At 46.3% G+C, this 16,996-nt stretch overlaps 1 long non-coding RNA gene across 1 annotated transcript in view; it reads left to right on the top strand.

Moving 5' to 3' along the window:
- LOC131479805 (uncharacterized) overlaps positions 1 to 15,549 on the top strand; it is a 36,601-nt gene extending 21,052 nt beyond the window's left edge. The window contains exon 3 of the long non-coding RNA XR_009245102.1: positions 15,483 to 15,549. This is a non-coding gene — a long non-coding RNA (uncharacterized LOC131479805). The remainder of the gene's footprint in view (positions 1 to 15,482) is intronic.
- The last annotated feature ends 1,447 nt before the right edge of the window (positions 15,550 to 16,996 follow it).

Consider the following 16,996-nt stretch of genomic DNA (forward strand, 5'->3'; position numbering starts at 1 on the left):
AACATTATTATATTCATGCTTATATTAATTTGGTCTGCCATGACTATATATTACAGACTGGATGGCTTAATTAACAGAAATTCTTTTTCTGATAGTTACAGAACTGGACATGCAAGTTCTAGGGCCTGACAGTGCTGGTTTTTCTAAGGCCTCTCTCATTGGTTTGCAGATGGCTAGCTCCTGTGTCCTCACGTTGTCTTTCCTTGAGAGTGCATATCCTTGACAGCCGGATAACTTCTTATCAGCAAGCAGGTCTGGGCTGAAGGCTTCACCTCCCAAGAGCGTTGTGGCATCATCTTTTCTTTGAAGGTCCTGTCTTTGAGTTCAGTCACATTCTGGGGTGTTAAGCATTTGGGCTTCAACTTGTGAATCTGGGGAGGACACAGTTCGGTCCGCAAGGTTGTTGCTGTCACCAGAATTAGGCTGCATAGGTCCTTATTCTTAGAGCACTGATAACCAAAGAGAAATGCAAATTCCATCTTGACCCTTCCCATGCAAGGTTTTCCCACTGGGAAGTCTAATGAAAATCAATAATCAGGAAAGAATCAAAAGGCCCATTGTGAAAAAGGTAGATGGTGACAACACTGTCTCCTCCCCGCTCCCTCTGCTACCTCTCTGAGGTGGTTATTCCTGATCACTCATTCATGCATCTATTCCTTTTTTTTTTTTTATTGTATTGTTGTTGACAATCTTTACATAGTTAATTACAGTTAAAGGAAAAAGAAGGAAAAAAAAAAGGTTTAGGGGGATAGGAAAGTGGGTAATGCTATTATGTCCATATTGTTTCCATCATGTATCTGAGGTAAAAGGGGATATTGAGGGAGAAGCCCCACCCGGTTTCCCGCCCACCCCAAGTCCCGGATGTGGGGCATGCTCTGAGATATGTGCTCGAGTGGTGTTAATAGTTCTGCAGTTATGAATCGCTGCCAGTTTCGCTCGATGAGGTTGTCCACCGATTGATATGGTCCATCATAAAGTCTCCGTTTGCCCCATAATTTGCTGCCAACATATAGCTGAGATGAATGATTGTCCTGTTCTGTCTTCTGTCTTTTCTTGGTTAGAGTTCTGAGTCCAGCAGTTCGATTGGGGAGATCTCCAAAGATACTTTGAGGTATTCCCAGACTAGATTCTTATATGTTCTAGCAATCACAGGGCCCGGCACAGTCCATCACCCCGATCAGCTGGTGGTTGCAATTGCTGGGTTGGTTCTGTTTTCAGTCCCGAGTTGCACTGGAACCAATGGGTGTTGCAGTCCAGTCTGGTTCGGCCCTTACATCAACCAGTGGGAGCTGCAGCCTAGTAGGGGCGACCCACAATAACCCCCACCAAGCCCGCCCCCTACCCTGGTTTGCCAGTATGTGTAGCAGAAGACCAGTCTGTCCCCCATCCCATTTGGCTCTGGTACTTGTCAATGGGTATTAAAGCTTAGTTCTATCTAACCAACTCAACCATCCAGCCCTCACAGATGTTGTTGAGTGCCTCTCTATCTAGCCATCCCAGCTCCCGTCCTAGTTTTCATGCCCTCCCACGGGAATAGTGACCCAAGAAGGGGGAACCCACTTTTCCCTCCCAGGTCTCTCTGTCCCGGTTTATGCACTCTTTAGGTGGTCCTGAGATTTGACTCGACAGAATTAGTCCCCAGTGCCAGCTTCTGCCAGCTGATGCTGGCTTTTCCCTGATCTAGTCCACATGGAGCGCACAGGTGTTATAGCCTTGCTTAGTCGGGTCTGTCTCTATCCCAGCCAAAACTCTCCAGTGGGAGTAGCTGACTGGTGGGGGGACCAGCCCCTTAATCCCCCCGCCAGCTCTGCCCCTTCCTTCCTGGATCTCATGTGTGCTGGATGGGTGCTGCATTCACATCCGGTACAGGCAACCACGCCCTGGCATTCCATAATGTGTACTGGTTTTGTCACAACCAAACCCGGCCCATCCCACACTCTGTTTTGGCGATCGGATTTGCCAGTGGTTGACATGAACTGATTCAGCCCGGTCTGCTCCTGACCCATGCCGAATGTATGCCAGTGGGAAACTTTCCATGGCCTATTCTGGGCTGTTTCCTATCATGCTTCTTGCACTTACCTGCAGGGACTGTGTCCTGCCAGAGGAGTTGCCCAGGCTCCTCCATCAGAACCCCTCCCAATGCCAGATTTTGCGCTTGCCAGGGGGTTCTTGAGCCAACCCTACTCAGTTCACCTCCTGTCCTAGCAGGAACAGTGGTTTTTCCTGGCTGGCTTTCACCCCATTCTGGTTCTTGATGTTGGATGTTTCAGCCCAGCCATGGCTCGTCCATACCCACATACAGCTCACACATGGCTCAAAAGAGGAGTGAGACCCAGCCTAGTCAGTCCCACATCTACCCTGGTTCTCCATAACACCAGATGGTGTTGGGATCTGAACCGGCCTGGTGCATCCAATCCCAGCCCACACTAGTGCCTCGGGTGACTACAACTGTTTCCTAGATAGAACGCAGCCCCAATTCCAGCACATACACTCCTTGGTGGGAGCCTCATCCCAGTTGTGGCGTCCCCTTACCTCCCAGATTGGGCCTGTTCCTAGCCGTAAATCACACACCTGCCCATGGTTGTTCTGAGGACCATTAGCTGCAAGCCTCAAGTTCATTTAGGATTCCCTCATTGCCAGCAATCTGTTTCCTCCATTTTGATTGAAGGGATCCCCAAAGAGACTTTGAGGTGTTCAGAGATCAGGTTACTAGCAAGCACAGTGCTTCATGCACCAAGCACTATGGGTTCAGGAGGGAGCCTCCCAGGCAGCAGGTCAATGAACCAAAAGTAGAAACTCTCTGGCCGGGTGGCCAGCAGTCAGAGCCTGGCACCAAATGGCGCACTGGCCGCCCTGGAGCAGCTCCCCACGTGTACGTGGTAGCTACTGTGTGTTCCCAGGCTTGAGGCGTGGCCATCCCAAGGCCCCCCGGCAGGCAGCAAGGTAGCTGCCTGCCGGAAGTTCAAGTCCTTGGGCCCCAGTCCCACCCTTCCTGGCTCCTCCCCCCAGCTCAAGCCACATGGCGAGCAGTAGGGGAGGCCCAGACTCGCTACACAGACCCCCGGGACTCACCCAGAAAAGGGGTAGCCATCGAGGTTCCGGCAAATCTGGGAGCAGCTCCCCACATGTACGTGGTAGCTACTGTGTGTTCCCAGGCTTGAGGTGTGGCCATCCCAAGGCCCCCCGGCAGGCAGCAAGGTAGCTGCCTGCCGGAAGTTCAAGTCCTTGGGCCCCAGTCCCACCCTTCCTGGCTCCTCCCCCCAGCTCAAGCCACATGGCGAGCAGTAGGGGAGGCCCAGACTCGCTACACAGACCCCCGGGACTCACCTAGAAAAGGGGTAGCCATCGAGGTTCCGGCAAATCTGGGAGCAGCTCCCCACGTGTACGTGGTACATGCATCTATTCCTACACATCCTCTGCTTGGTGGTGAGGCATGGTGCTATCAACAGAGAATATGTGAGTATCTTCCCCTGCACCTGCCCTGCTAGCATGGACGTTGTCTTTTCTGCAGGAGAAAGAGGTCATCAATCCAACGAGCATAGCCTGGGAGGCAGTGCTGGCACTGGTGGGTACAGGGTGTGGAAGAGTCCCGAAGTGGTGACTTTAGGCAGAGACCTACTTCAAGAGGATGACATGCCAAGGGAAAAGCTGATGGAAGAGCTTCCAGATAGAGAGAAGATAACTTGTGGGAAGTCATTCAGGAAGGATGGAGCTGTGGCCAGGTGGCTGGTGTGGAGTAGAAGACATAGACAGGATAGAGAAGGAGTGGTCCAAAGAGAGACTAGTGGGAATGGCTGCGGAGAGCATAAGGGGACTCTGGGTGTAAGAAGAAGACCTCAAAATTGGGAGCCTTCATCCTTTTAAAAGTAGCTTTTAAGGGACAGATATTCAGCTACCAGCAGACACCAGGAAAGCTGCTCACATCCCACATCATAGTACCTGGGTTTGATTCCTGGTTCTGATTTCCTATTAGTGCAGTTGCTAGGATACAGCAGGGACAGTTCAAGGGATTGGGTCCCTGCCACCTATGTGTGTGATGCTTGGATTGAATTCCTAGCTCCCAACTTCAAACTGATCCAGTGCAGGATTTTGAGAAGAAGGGAACCATTGGATGGGAACATTCTTCCTGTCTCTGCCTCTCAAAAAAGTAAATTAAAAAGGGAGTGCTATCCTTCAGGCAAGCCAGGCTTTCCAATACAGATTAAACCTTGCTTGTGTAATAAGATTTGAAGGAAGTACTAAGAGGTGGCCTCAATCCAGGCAAACTATCACTCACAGTCACAACCCTGAGCATCTGTTTGTAGTGCCTGTCACTCTATCACTACAGACTCCTTTATCTTTTAAGTACTTTTGCTTGGTCTGGGAAAAGGTTTCTATTTAAACACAGATAACCCTGGCAGTACAGCCCATTAAATCTACCAGTAGTTGCCACTATAGCATGAATTAGTTTATCAGATCCAGCACCTTGACAGCCAGAGGGGAGCAACTTGGTAGAAAATGAAATCTGCTTTAGGCTCTGTCTGCACCATTTCCCATCCTGAAGTCTGCTTCTTTGACAACATCATCTATGCTTTCCCTGATACTCTTTCTCTGGTCTCCCCACTCTTTCCTCAGTCTGCAGACCTTCCCTCATGGGTCCAGTGTGTTCCCACCTCTTGTTGGTCTTATCTCCCAGTTCACAGCCAGGATACCACCATGCCTTCCTATCTACCTTGGCATTTCTATCACACCTGCCATTCAGACACTGGTGCCCAGGCACCTGAACCATCTGCTTTCTTTGTTTTGCCTCTATGGGGTTTCTGAGACTCAGTGAAGGAAACTGCATCACCTGCTGGTCAGTCATGAGATGCTCCTCTCCCATCTGTACCCCTCTTCTTTACCAAACTCTGTCTCATTGTTTATCTCATTTGGCATCTTGACCACACATAGAGAAATAGCCCATGCGTTGGAGTCAGAGTCCTGGGCTCAAAACTCCACTTTGCTTCTTTCCCTCTGTGTGGTCTTGGCCAAAATATTCAGCTTCCCAGAGCTTTGGCTAAACAGGTTTAGTGAAGCTTATTTGCCTGTTGTAGGTTTGAATGAAATCAGTGGTATATTGTCTAGTGTTACGATTAGTCTCGTAGCAGCTGATCAACCAGTGCACTGTAATTCTTCTTTCCTCCCCCAATGCTTCACACATTAACGTAAAACGCAGGTCCCTGGGAACATTCTCATAGCCTCTTCAGTTGAAGTCGTGGCTATGATTCTCTTGTGCTAGTCAATGAGAGAGCAAAAGGTCACTCAGGCTTTTTCTTGATGTGCTAGCCTCATTTCCAGAGTGCTGCCTTATCTCCAATCTCAACAAATCATGTTGCAGCCTCATACATTCAAGGAGCATCATTATATTTGTCTCTTCTTTTGTCCAAGGCCAAAGTTCATGTTGAATTTAATCAGGACTAAAGTGGGAACAGGAGTAAGCAAGCAGTAAGATGTGTGTGTGGTGACTAATAAACATATATCAGTATTGCTCTACTGCCTGGGAGGGAAAACCAGCTACAGGACCCTGACAGTCACCCAAAAAGGGAGAGTCATTAATGGCATTGACTAGAAAATGATTCCAGTGTAATCACATCGCTCATGACACTCAGGCCAGAAAAACTAATTTAGAGGACATTTCTCCATTTCTTGTGGAGTAGGAGTCAAAGATAAACCACGGCTAAAACAATGTAGCAGCCCTTTATGATAGCTGCACACACAGCCCTAAATTACACTCGTTAATGGAGGTTGAAGAGAAAACAGGAAAATGACTTGCATTAAGCAAGTAACTATTCAATATCTCTGACGTGCCTCAAGCAAGCTCTAGGTTATTATACAAAGATCCAGGCTGAAGGCAAAACCCCATGGAGGGAGCCAAGGGCCCCTGTTGAACCTGCTGCTGCAGGTAGGGACTGTGGGCAACTGGGAAGAGTCCAGGCACTGAGGGCTGGTAAGGTGTACTGAGTGATATCTGAGACTGGTTGGGGATCATCATGTGTTTAACAAAAGAAGACACTCAAAGCCCCTCATATCTGTGATAGAACACATAGAAACATGTTTTCAGGTAGCTCTGAACTGAATGCACAGGGGCTCCACTGCTGATAGCGTATTTATAGTGGAGGAAGAATTTAGCAGCAATGGTGATAAGATGATGATATTGTGAAATAGGGCTTGCTACTGATAGATCTCTCATTACCTGCCAGACACTTAGCTGTACACTTTTCCTAAAGTGATTCATTCAGTCCTTATCACACATTCATAGAACCTCAAACTCTCCATCTGTTCATCTGCAGCTTCCTACAGATAAAGGAAGTTCATCTGTAAGTGATAGTTAATTTCATACCAACTACATTGGGGTAGGGTGTATCCATTTGCTGGTCAGACATAATTTCTGTATTGTCTGTGAGTGGTTCCTGGAAGACATTGGCATCTGAATCAATGAACAGAGTAAAAAAAATACTCTCATTTGTGCAGGTAGGTATCACTCAATCCTTCGGGGGCTTGGCTAGGACAAGAAGGTAGAGGCACGGGCAAGTCACTGAGAATTTTTCTGTTTTGTATTACTTCATTAAGATTTAGTTATTTGAAAGGCAGAGTTAGAGAGGAAGAGAGAGGGAGAGGGAAAGAGAGAGAGAAAATCTTCCATCCATTGGTTTACATTCCAAATAGCTATGAGTGGGTCTGGAGCCTGGAATTCCATCTGGGGGTCTTCTGTGGGCAGAAGAGGGCTAAGCACTTGGGCTATTGTTATTTTTTAATGCTTTCCTAGATGCATTAGAAAGGAGCTTGAGCAGGAGTGGAGCAGCCAGTACTCAAACCAACATTCTTACAGAATAAACCGCCTTGCAGGTGGGATCTTACCTGCTATGCCACAATGCCAACACTTGGCAGAGCTTTTGGAACAAATATGGTGCCTACACCGTGGTGCCCCTGGTTCTTAGGGCCTTGGACTTGCTGCGGTGCCTACACTGTGGTGCCCCTGGTTCTTAGGCCCTTGGACTTGCTGCGGTGCCTACACCGTGGTGCCCCTGGTTCTTAGGCCCTTGGAACTAGTTTTACACCACTGACTTGGCTGACTTTGCATTTTGGAGACAGCACATTGCTCCACAATTGCATGAACAATTTTCATCATAAATCCCATTTTTTTTCCTATAAATTATCTACATCTTCCTACTGGCTATGTTTTCCTGAAAACCTTAAGAATACACATCCTTAGGCCTCTGTTTTCTCATCTGAAAAGTGACGAGCTATGAACATTTTTAAAGTTGCAAATATGGTGGCATTTAGAGTTACAGGATCTGCAGGGTGAGGAGGGAGGCTCAAGACCCAGGAAGCACCAATGTTCAGTTCCTGTCTGTGGGAACGAACGAACAAACAAACAAACAAACCAAAGTCAAAAACAAGCCAACATCCCAGCAGAAATGTCTTCGGAATGTCCTCCTCATCGGGCAGGTCAGCCATCCTGGTCTCTTCAGCCCTTTCACTTTGCAAGATGCCCACCTGTACTGGGAAAACTCATCTGCTCTCCTCAGTTTCAGCCAGAAATATCCTCCCACAAACTCAGAATCATAGTTGACAAAGTATTTGCACACCCCATGGTCAAGTTGACACATAAAATTAACAATCACGATTTCAGTTCTTTTATTCTTTATTGACGTATCCCCACCTTACCCCCATGAACTGGCGTTTTGCTCAAAAGTTTCGTGTTATTTAAATTTTACTCACCGATGGACATGCATTTTTTGTCTCAGGACTGGGAGGGAAAGGGGCGGACTGTGGAGAGAGTGGCACTTGTAATTACAAGTAATTGTCATAATTGCCTCTTGTTAAACTCAGTTGGTAAAAGAACAAGGGGAAAACCGTGATGCGAATCGGTGGCCACTCAGTTCAGCCAGAGGTGAAGAGCAGCGGAGGATGGGATCAGTCCTGCTATCAGCTGCACGAGGGTCATCCTCGCACTTCCTCGTGGGCAACCCTTGACCCCTGCAGCATCAGGCCCCTGCAGCCTTGCTCATTTTTTCTTGAATCCACTCCAGATTGGATCTATGCAGGGTTCCGATCCACCGCTTGTGCTGTTTCTTTCTCTGCCCTCCAACCTTAGCACAGCTCAGACTTCACCTGTCCATGCTGCCATCTGATTCCACCAGTCTTCCATGGCCTGCCTTTCCTCTGGCTTTTCTTCCCCCCAGCCTGTTCTGTTTGCTGCACAACATCGTTTGGGCTGAGGAGCCTGAGCGGGTTGGTGGGCTCAGTGGCTGCTTCTCCCTGGGATCTCCCTATCAGCAGGGTAAATTACCTCAGAAGGCTTTGCTTCTTCTGCTTCTCCTTAGGCCCAGCATGGTCCTGAGGACAGAGTGCTGTTCCATAGATCCTTATGAATCATGAGTGACTGACACCTAATCAACTCACAATGCTCCTCTGATCAAAACCCTCTGATGACCTCTCTGTCTTACTCACAGCAGAAGACAAAGCTCTATAACATACGATGAGTGATGAACAGCTTGAGCCAATCCCTTCTGAGCTTGCTTCCTATAATTCTTCCCCTGTTCATTGGAAAATGAATTGCCAGGGCAGGAAACCTAGTGGGTGCTGGTGTCCCTGAATACTATATGTGAAAACATAAAAATAGGATATGTGAATGGGGCCTGGTACAATAGCCTAGTGGCTAAATACTCACCTTGCATGCGCCAGGATTCTATAAAAGCACTGGTTCATATCCTGGCTGCTGCACTTCCCATCCAGCTGCCTGCTTGTGGCCTGGGGAAGTAGTCGAGGACAGCCCAAAGCCAAGGGACCTTGCACCTGCTTGGGAAACTCAGCAGAAACTTCTGGTTTCAGATCATCTCAGCTCTGGCTGTTGTGGTCAGTTGGGAGTGGACCAGCAGGTGGAAAATCTTTCTGTCTCTCCTTCTCTCTGTATATCTGTCTTTCCAATATAAAAATGAATCTTTTCTAAAAAAAAAGATTTATTTTATTTGTATTTAGGAGCTTAATGATCCTGCCCAGCCTCTTCTCCCCCTGCCCACCTTCCCTCCTCTTTTCTTGCCTTTCTTTTTTCCCTCTAGTTTTCACCATGGTGTACTTTCATTTCATGTCTATTCTGGTTTAATACTCAGTTATGAAATTGGGCCAGCATGGTGGTACTTGTACTTCTAACATTGCCTATCAGCGCTGATTGGAGATGTGGTTACTTTGTTTCCAATCCCGCTTCCTTCTAAAGCAGCCGGGAAAGCACCTGAGGATGGCCGTAGCCCTTGCTATCCAGGTGGGAGACCCAGATGCAGTTCTAAGTTCCTAGCCCAGCCCTAACCCCAGCCATGGTAGCCATTTAGGGAGTGAACCAGAGGATGAAAGATCTCTCTTTTTTCATCCTTCCCTCTGTCTCTCTCTTCTCTCTCCCCTCCAACCCCCACTGTTGTCATTTTGCTTTAAATTTTTTTTTTTTTAAATAATAGGATTGTTTCCTTCCTCTTCTACTTCGAAGGGGAAGTGTTTCTGAGTTTGGATTCACTGTTTTAACTGTGGTTCTCCGACAGTGCTGGCTGGGTTCTGCCTTGCCCTATAGGTCTCTACCTTGGAAAGGATGAGTTGAGAACTTAGGTTTCCAGCTTCTTCTTCCCACATTCTCTTTTATACTCCAGAGCAGTGCTGTAAGCCGAGTGTTTCTGTCTGCTGTCTGCCAACTGTGTGTGGAAACCCTCACTTCTGAGGTGACAGTGTCAGGAGGTGGGGTGACTCGGGAGGCATTCGGGGTGTGAGAGAGGTGGTGAGATCACCAGGGAGATGATCGGGTCACGAGGGAGGCCATCAGGCTGTGAGGGGGTGACTGGGTAATGAGGCAGCATCCTCACGGTCAGAATGACTGTCCTTATCAAAGCGGCCACAGAGCTTCCTCACTCTTCCCGCAGCGTGGGGACACAGAGAGAAGATGCCCTCTATGAGCTGGGAAGCGCGCCTTCCTGGCCACCAAGCCTGCAGGCCTCCCAGGTCTCCAGAATAGACTGAAAATACAGGTTGTAGTTACAGCCCCTTTGCTTTAGCAGCACTGTGTCAGAGCAGCCCAGATGGAACCGAAGAGGAACTTTTCTTTTTCTTTTCCTTGGAAAGGGTTTTAATGTCTCACATTCCTGGTGGCATCGAGTATCACGCTTCAGATTTGATACAAGAAGCTTTGACCTCAGTCTACTAGGTGTATTTTCTTTGTCTTCTCTCTCTCTTTTTAAAATTCAATATTTATTTATTTAAAAGAGTTACAGAAAGGAACAGAGGGAGAAAGAGATCTTCCATCTGTTGGTTCATTCCCGAAAGGCTGCAATGGCCAGAACTGAGCTAGTCCAAAGCTAGGAGATCTTCCAGGTCTCCCATGCAGGTGCAGGGGTCCAAGGCCTTGGGTTATCCTCTAGTGGCAGAGTCACTGGGACTTGAACATGCACTGTGATATGAGATGCCAGCATCCTGAGCTACAGTTATGAAAGAGGCTATTTCTCCAACTATATAGGCTGCATTAATTTTTGATTTGTAAGCATATAACCCAAATACTGGATGCCTGGGTGCTAGTGGAGTCTGTGCGGAGGGTCAGAAACATAGAGGGATGATCATATGGTGAGCCAGAAAGCTGAGACAGAAGTACACTCTTCCTTCACACCCACGTGTCTCTCTTGAAAGAACCACAGTGATCTGATCATGGGCTTTACCCTACAACCTAGTCCAATCCAGTCCAATCCCCTTCCAAGGCTTCTCCTCTGAGACAGCAGAATCCCATTAAGGTCCAGCCTTTGTTTATTGACATGAGACTCTGGGTTTCACGCACCTGTATCAGACATCCAAATTGTTTTCTAAACCATAGCAAAAGCTCTGTCTGTTTCTTGACTAAATAAACAACGTATATTTAAAAAAATATTTTGGAATGAGTGTTTAGTTGTGGAGATGCCTGTCCAAGTGCGTGGGTTTGACTCCTGGCTCAGATTTTTGATTCCTGCTTTCCCCTGATGCTGACCCTGGAGGTTGTGGTGATGAGATGTCCTTGGGATCCTGCCACTCATTTGGGATACCTGGATTTCTGCCCCAGTTTCTGGCTTCAGTCCCAGGCCAGCCCTCATCCAGCCTTGGCCACTGTAATCATCTAAGGAGTATATCAGTGAATGGAAGCTTTTGCTCTGTCTCTGAAATATATGAATAAAAATACAATTTCGAAGGCTACTTCTTCTTCCTCATTTGAATAAAATATCACATGCCATACTATTTTCTTCATCTTTTAGATTAAAAAAAAGGAAGTAAACCCTATAATCATTTTAGTTTCAAGAATAGTTTTAGGTCAAGATTGAAAATATTCAGCTCTGCAATAATCAAATTCAAAGACTTCCAGAAGTTTCCCACACCTGCAGCTGCCTCAGACCCGGAATTCTGCAGCTCTGAGAGAAGCAGAACCCATTTCTCTTCCCCACCCTCTGGGATGCTCTGACTGCCCTGGAGTTAAAGCAGGGAGTAAGAGAAAACACAGACCTCTAATCATCTGGCAAAGGGTCCCATTTATAGTAGATTCATGGTCTCATAGACTTCTCTCAGTTTCTGTTTGGGACCTATGAATTGCAATCCTTTTTTTCCCCTTTTAAAAAAGCTTTTATTTATTTGAAGGAGACAGAGAACACACACATATGTATGTATGTATGTACGTATGTATTTCTATGTGCTATTTCACTCTTTAAGTGCCTGGAATGACTAGTTTAGGCCAATCCAAAGTAAGGAGCTAATAACTCAATCTGAGCCTCCCATGTGGGTGGCAGGGGCTCAACAACTTGAACCATCATCTGCTGCCTCCTTGGGTGGGCATTAGCAAGACACTAGAATTGGGAATGGAACTAGGATGCAAACCTTCAAACCTAGGCACACTGGGCGTCACAAGTAGCATAGTTTTTTCCTGAAGATTTATTCATTCAAAAATTAAGAGAGAAAAGCATGCGTGGGCATGTACATGTGAGAGAGAGAGAGAGAGAGAGAGAGAGAGAGAGAGAGAGAGAGAGAATGTGTGTGTGAGACAGAGAGAGAGAGAGAGAGAGAGAGAGAGAGAGAGAGAGAGAGCGCGAGCAGAGTGCTCCTTTGCTCTTTTATCTGCTAGTTCACTTCCTAGATGGTAACAGTGGCCAGGGCTCAGCTGTGTGAAGCCAGGAGCCAGGAGCTTCATCCAGGTTTCTCACACAGGTGCCAGGTGATTTACAGCAAGCTGGATCAGAAGTAGAGCTGCCAGGATATGAATCAGTGCCATATGGGATGTCAGCGTTGCAGGCAGCAGCTTTATCTGATTCACCACGACACCAGTCCTCCAAGCAGCATCTTAGCGGCTGGCTCCCTGCCTGATGATCTCTTTGGTTGACTGTGGGCATCCTTGCTTCTCTTTGGAACCACGTGGAACCATTCAAAACCTCTGATGCTGAGTTCTCTTTACCCGCTCAACCAGAACACAACACAGATATCAGATTCCCATCAGGTAGCCAAGAACCATCCATCTTTGAAAAGCATGGAGGGGAACGCATTGGGCTGCTCAGCCCAGTGTCTCACCTGCTCAATCTTTTTGAGATTTGAGTCATGTACCAGCTGCTCTGTCTCCCCTAGCAGCCCCTCATCCTATCCCGAAGGAAGGGAAAGTTTGGGATTACACTTTCCATGGAAGTCTGCTGGAAAAGGCCAGAGGTTTTAGCAACCTTTTCAAAAAGAACCACTCCTTCAGTGTTGGACTTTGTGATGGATTCAGTGCATGGGAATAAGCTAGACCATGGGCTACTGTGCTTGGTCTTTTTTTTTTTTTCTATTTCTTCTTTTTTTTTTTTTTATAATCTATTTTATTGTGTTGTTGACAATCTTTACATAGTTAATTACAGTTAAAGAAAGAAAAAGAAAAGAAAAAAAAAAAGGTTCAGGGGGATAGGGAAGTGGGTAATACTATTATGTCCACATTGTTTCCATCTTGTATCTGAGGTAAAGGAGGATATTGAGGGAGAAGCCCCACCCAGTTTCCCGCCCACCCCGAGTCCCGGATGTGGGGCATGCTCTGAGATATGTGCTCGAGTGGTGTTAATAGTTCTCCGGTTATGAATCGCTGCCAGTTTCGCTCGATGAGGTCGTCCACCGATTGATATGGTCCATCATAAAGTCTCCGTTTGCCCCATATATCGCTGCCAACATATAGCTGAGATGAATGATTGATCTGCTCTGTCTTCTGTCTTTTCTTGATTAGAGTTCTGAGTCCAGCAGTTCGATTAGGGAGATCTCCAAAGATACTTTGAGGTATTCCCAGACTAGTTTCTTGTATGCTCTAGCAAGCACAGGGCCTGGCACAGTCCATCACCACGATCAGCTGGTGGTTGCAATTGCTGGGTTGGTTCTGTTTTCAGTCCCGAGTTGCACTGGAACCAATGGGTGTTGCAGTCCAGTCTGGTTCTGCCCAGCACGTACTCGGCCCTCACACAAACCAGTGGGAGCTGCAGCCTAGTCGGGGCGACCCACAATAACCCCCACCAGGTCCGCCCCCTACCCTGGTTTGCCAGTATGTGTAGCAGAAGACCAGTCTGTCCCCCATCCCATTTGGCTCTTGTACGTGTCAATGGGTATTAAAGCTTAGTTCTATCTAACCAACTTACTGTGCTTGGTCTTATAGGCTCCTTTGCAAGTCCTTCTTAGGTGGTTTACTCCATGCCTTTGGACTGTGAGAGCTGTTACCATGGATGGTTCTCAGCTCTAGAAGGAGTTGTCTTATTCATCATGTGCTTCTTCAATAGCCATCTCTTAGAAACCAAATTGACTTTTCATTCTTGGCAAAGGCAGAATTGGGTTTCAATGTCTCTTCCAAACTTCCGGACTTCCTTTTGCTCTCCCACCTCATGAACAGTCAATGCCAGGAGCATCCTGATGGTGACCTCCGTGAGGCTGTGACTGCCAGTTTCCAGTTTGCTAATTTCAGTCTTTTTCAGTTCCAACAAGAGGCAAGGCCCAGGCCACTTGTGTCCAGATCCAACACCAGAATGAGGAAGCTCTCCAGAAGGGAAGGGAAAGCAAAAAGAAAAATATATGACATTCACTCTGCTTTTGCCTTTCCTGTGCACCACGTGTTTGACTGTGGTGGAGGAATGCAGCACAGTGGGAAAATGATAGGGAGAGAGGTGTAAGACTTGGGTTCTCGTCTGGGCTGAGCTACCCTCTGGGCACTCTGGGTGTTTTCTCTAAATCCCCTAGAAATGAGAATGTGACATCATTTCTAATGTTGTATAATTCTATCTCAAGTGGTACATATGATGGAGAATGATTCTATACCTGTATGGTTGAACTTGGTTTTGATGCTGATTGTTGAGGAACAGTGATGCCAAAGTTCTGAATACCACCTCTTGAAAGAAGGCATCACATTCATTTGTTGCTTAATTGGATATCTTTGTATTTTAACAAATAGTTTATTAAGGTTTCCTTAAAGAATAGAAAGTTAGAAACTCAGAATTTGGAAAACAACCTTTGTTTTTTTAGGCAACTCCTGGCTGTGAGATCAGATGACAATACCTATATATTAACAACTTTAGCTGAGTCTTTGTTGTTAAAATTTGATCCTGTGTTGCTATCAACCATATACTGGCAGTAGGCATTAGCTCTTTGATGACCTTGTTAGCTTGAATAATGAGGCAAAGAGACTGAACTCAGAGAACCCAGAAGGCGAGTTCCTGTTTACCTCTGGGCCTCTTGGTCTGAACATTTGCCCATGTTAAATATGAAATGAATGAATCAGGTGAGGAATCAGAGATACTGGGAAAGGACTATAATGACAGAAAAATCCCTGGTGGTGAAATTGGAGGTGATTGATGCTGTGGTGTCTGATTACAGAGCTTTAAACATGAGGGCCACTGTCTTTGAAGGCAGTGTAATCATCCTGTGGAATCCAAACTTCACAGAAATCAAATGGAAACAGCCCTAATTAGTGTCCAGAAATTGCCCCAAATTTTTGCATAATCAGATGGATAAGATATTTTTCAATGTAATCTACCCTTTGCAATGAAAATTATGTAAGTCCTTGTGGTTTGCCCCACCCATCACTGGGGGTATATAAGTCCCAGAGAAGTTGCTGACAGGCATACTCGGGAAACTCACCCTTGACACCCACACAAACCCACACCTCACAGCATGTGCCACCTCGGAAACTTCTATGGAGGCCATGGCTTCGGCTACAGAAGCTTCAGTGGCCTGGGCTACGGCCATGGTGGCTTTGGTAGCACGGGTCTGGGTTACGGACATGGCTATGGGTGTGGTGACTTCCGCACACTGGGCTGCGGCTCTGGATTCGGAGGCTTTGGCCACACCTACTTCCGTCCAGTGTCCTATGGAGGATACAGGTTCTCTAAGTTCTACTGAAGAGTGAACCTCTTCCTTGGACGGTAGGATTCCTGATTCAGCTCTGCTTCCAAATTCCCTCACTTCTTCTTTCAATTGCACAGCTACCTTCTTGATCAACCAGCAGTGGCTGCCTCATGAACTCTTCAATGACACGACTTTGTTCTAGAAACGAACTCCACAAGCAGCGGAGCATGCAAAATGACCCTCCTGTAGATGACCTGGAATCTCACCTTGCAAGCTGTTTTTCTCTCTCTCTTACTTTTTAATATCACAATATGGCACCAACTCCCACATTGCAATAAATTAATTTCAATAGTACAGCGAACTTCGTGTTTTTTTTTAATTTTAAAAAATTATTGCGGTAAGATATTAATTCTTTTGATTTTCTTGTATGATACAGTGTTGTTGACTGTAAGAGCATTGCTATACAGAAGGCCTCTGGAACTTCTTCAACGTGTTGGAAACTTTATGCTGTTTGGTCAGTAACTCTCCAATCTCCTCCACTCTGCCCTTGGCAATCATTTCACTATTTGACTCTCCGAATCTGATGATTCTATTTTTTTAAAAAAATTTTATTGGAAAGGCAGAGAGAAAGAGAGACAGAAGAAAGATCTTTTATCTGCTGGTTCACTCCCCAATGGTCACAATGGCTGGAGTGGAATTGATCTAAGACCAGGAATCAGGAGTTTCTTCTGGGTCTCCCTCACAAATGCAGGGTCCCAAGGCATCGGACCATCCTCCATTGCTTTCCTAGGTACAAGCAGGATGGGATGTGGAGCAGCTGGGACACCAACTGGCACACATACAGGATGCTGGTATCTTGAGGCAGAGGATTAGCCAGTTGAGCCATTGTGCTGACCCTAAATTTGACAATTCTTAATACCTCAATAAGAAGCATCTTGTACTATTTGTCTTTCTGTGACTGGTTGTTTCACTTGCTTTCATGGTTATTTTGATTTATTTCCCAGAATCAGACCCAAGCTCCATGGTCTGGGCTTGCTTGTTCATCATCACGTAACAGATGACAGTTCCTGTCACATATCTGTTGGTTAGGAAAACCAGCCAAAGTCTTTTATCATATTGCACCACACGTCATCTCTACTTTGGAATCACCATGTTGTTTTCTCCCTCCCCTCCCTCTTTAGTGTCATTTCCACCTCCCCATTCTCCTGGCTGTAGTTGGACATTTTTCTCCCTGGTGTAATGTCTGTTCATCTCAGGAGTTAACAGCATGCCTTGACCGCAGCACTCTCAATGACTCTCCTTATGGAGTCAAGAAGAACATTTGGCAATCTGGCAAGAAATATAGGTTCAAAATTATTGACTGTTAAGGCAAAGCCCTAGAATGGGGAAGGAACTTTGTAACCATGTAACTGGTTAATGTGCACCCTTGGACTCCACTGTAAACAACTCAATTCCTTTTTGCAATAGAATGGAAACATAAATTGTAGCTTGTTCTTATAGTGGCATACTACACAGCAACGACAATGACCAAAGCAGGGCTTCATGTAACATCCTGGATTAACCACACAATCTGTTTAGTAAAAGAACCAGGTGTATTTGAGCAAATATAATATGGGTACATATACAATACAGATATGACTATATATACAAT

This window comes from Ochotona princeps, chromosome 3 (genome assembly GCF_030435755.1).
Source record: "Ochotona princeps isolate mOchPri1 chromosome 3, mOchPri1.hap1, whole genome shotgun sequence".
Taxonomy (NCBI): Eukaryota; Metazoa; Chordata; class Mammalia; order Lagomorpha; family Ochotonidae; genus Ochotona; species Ochotona princeps.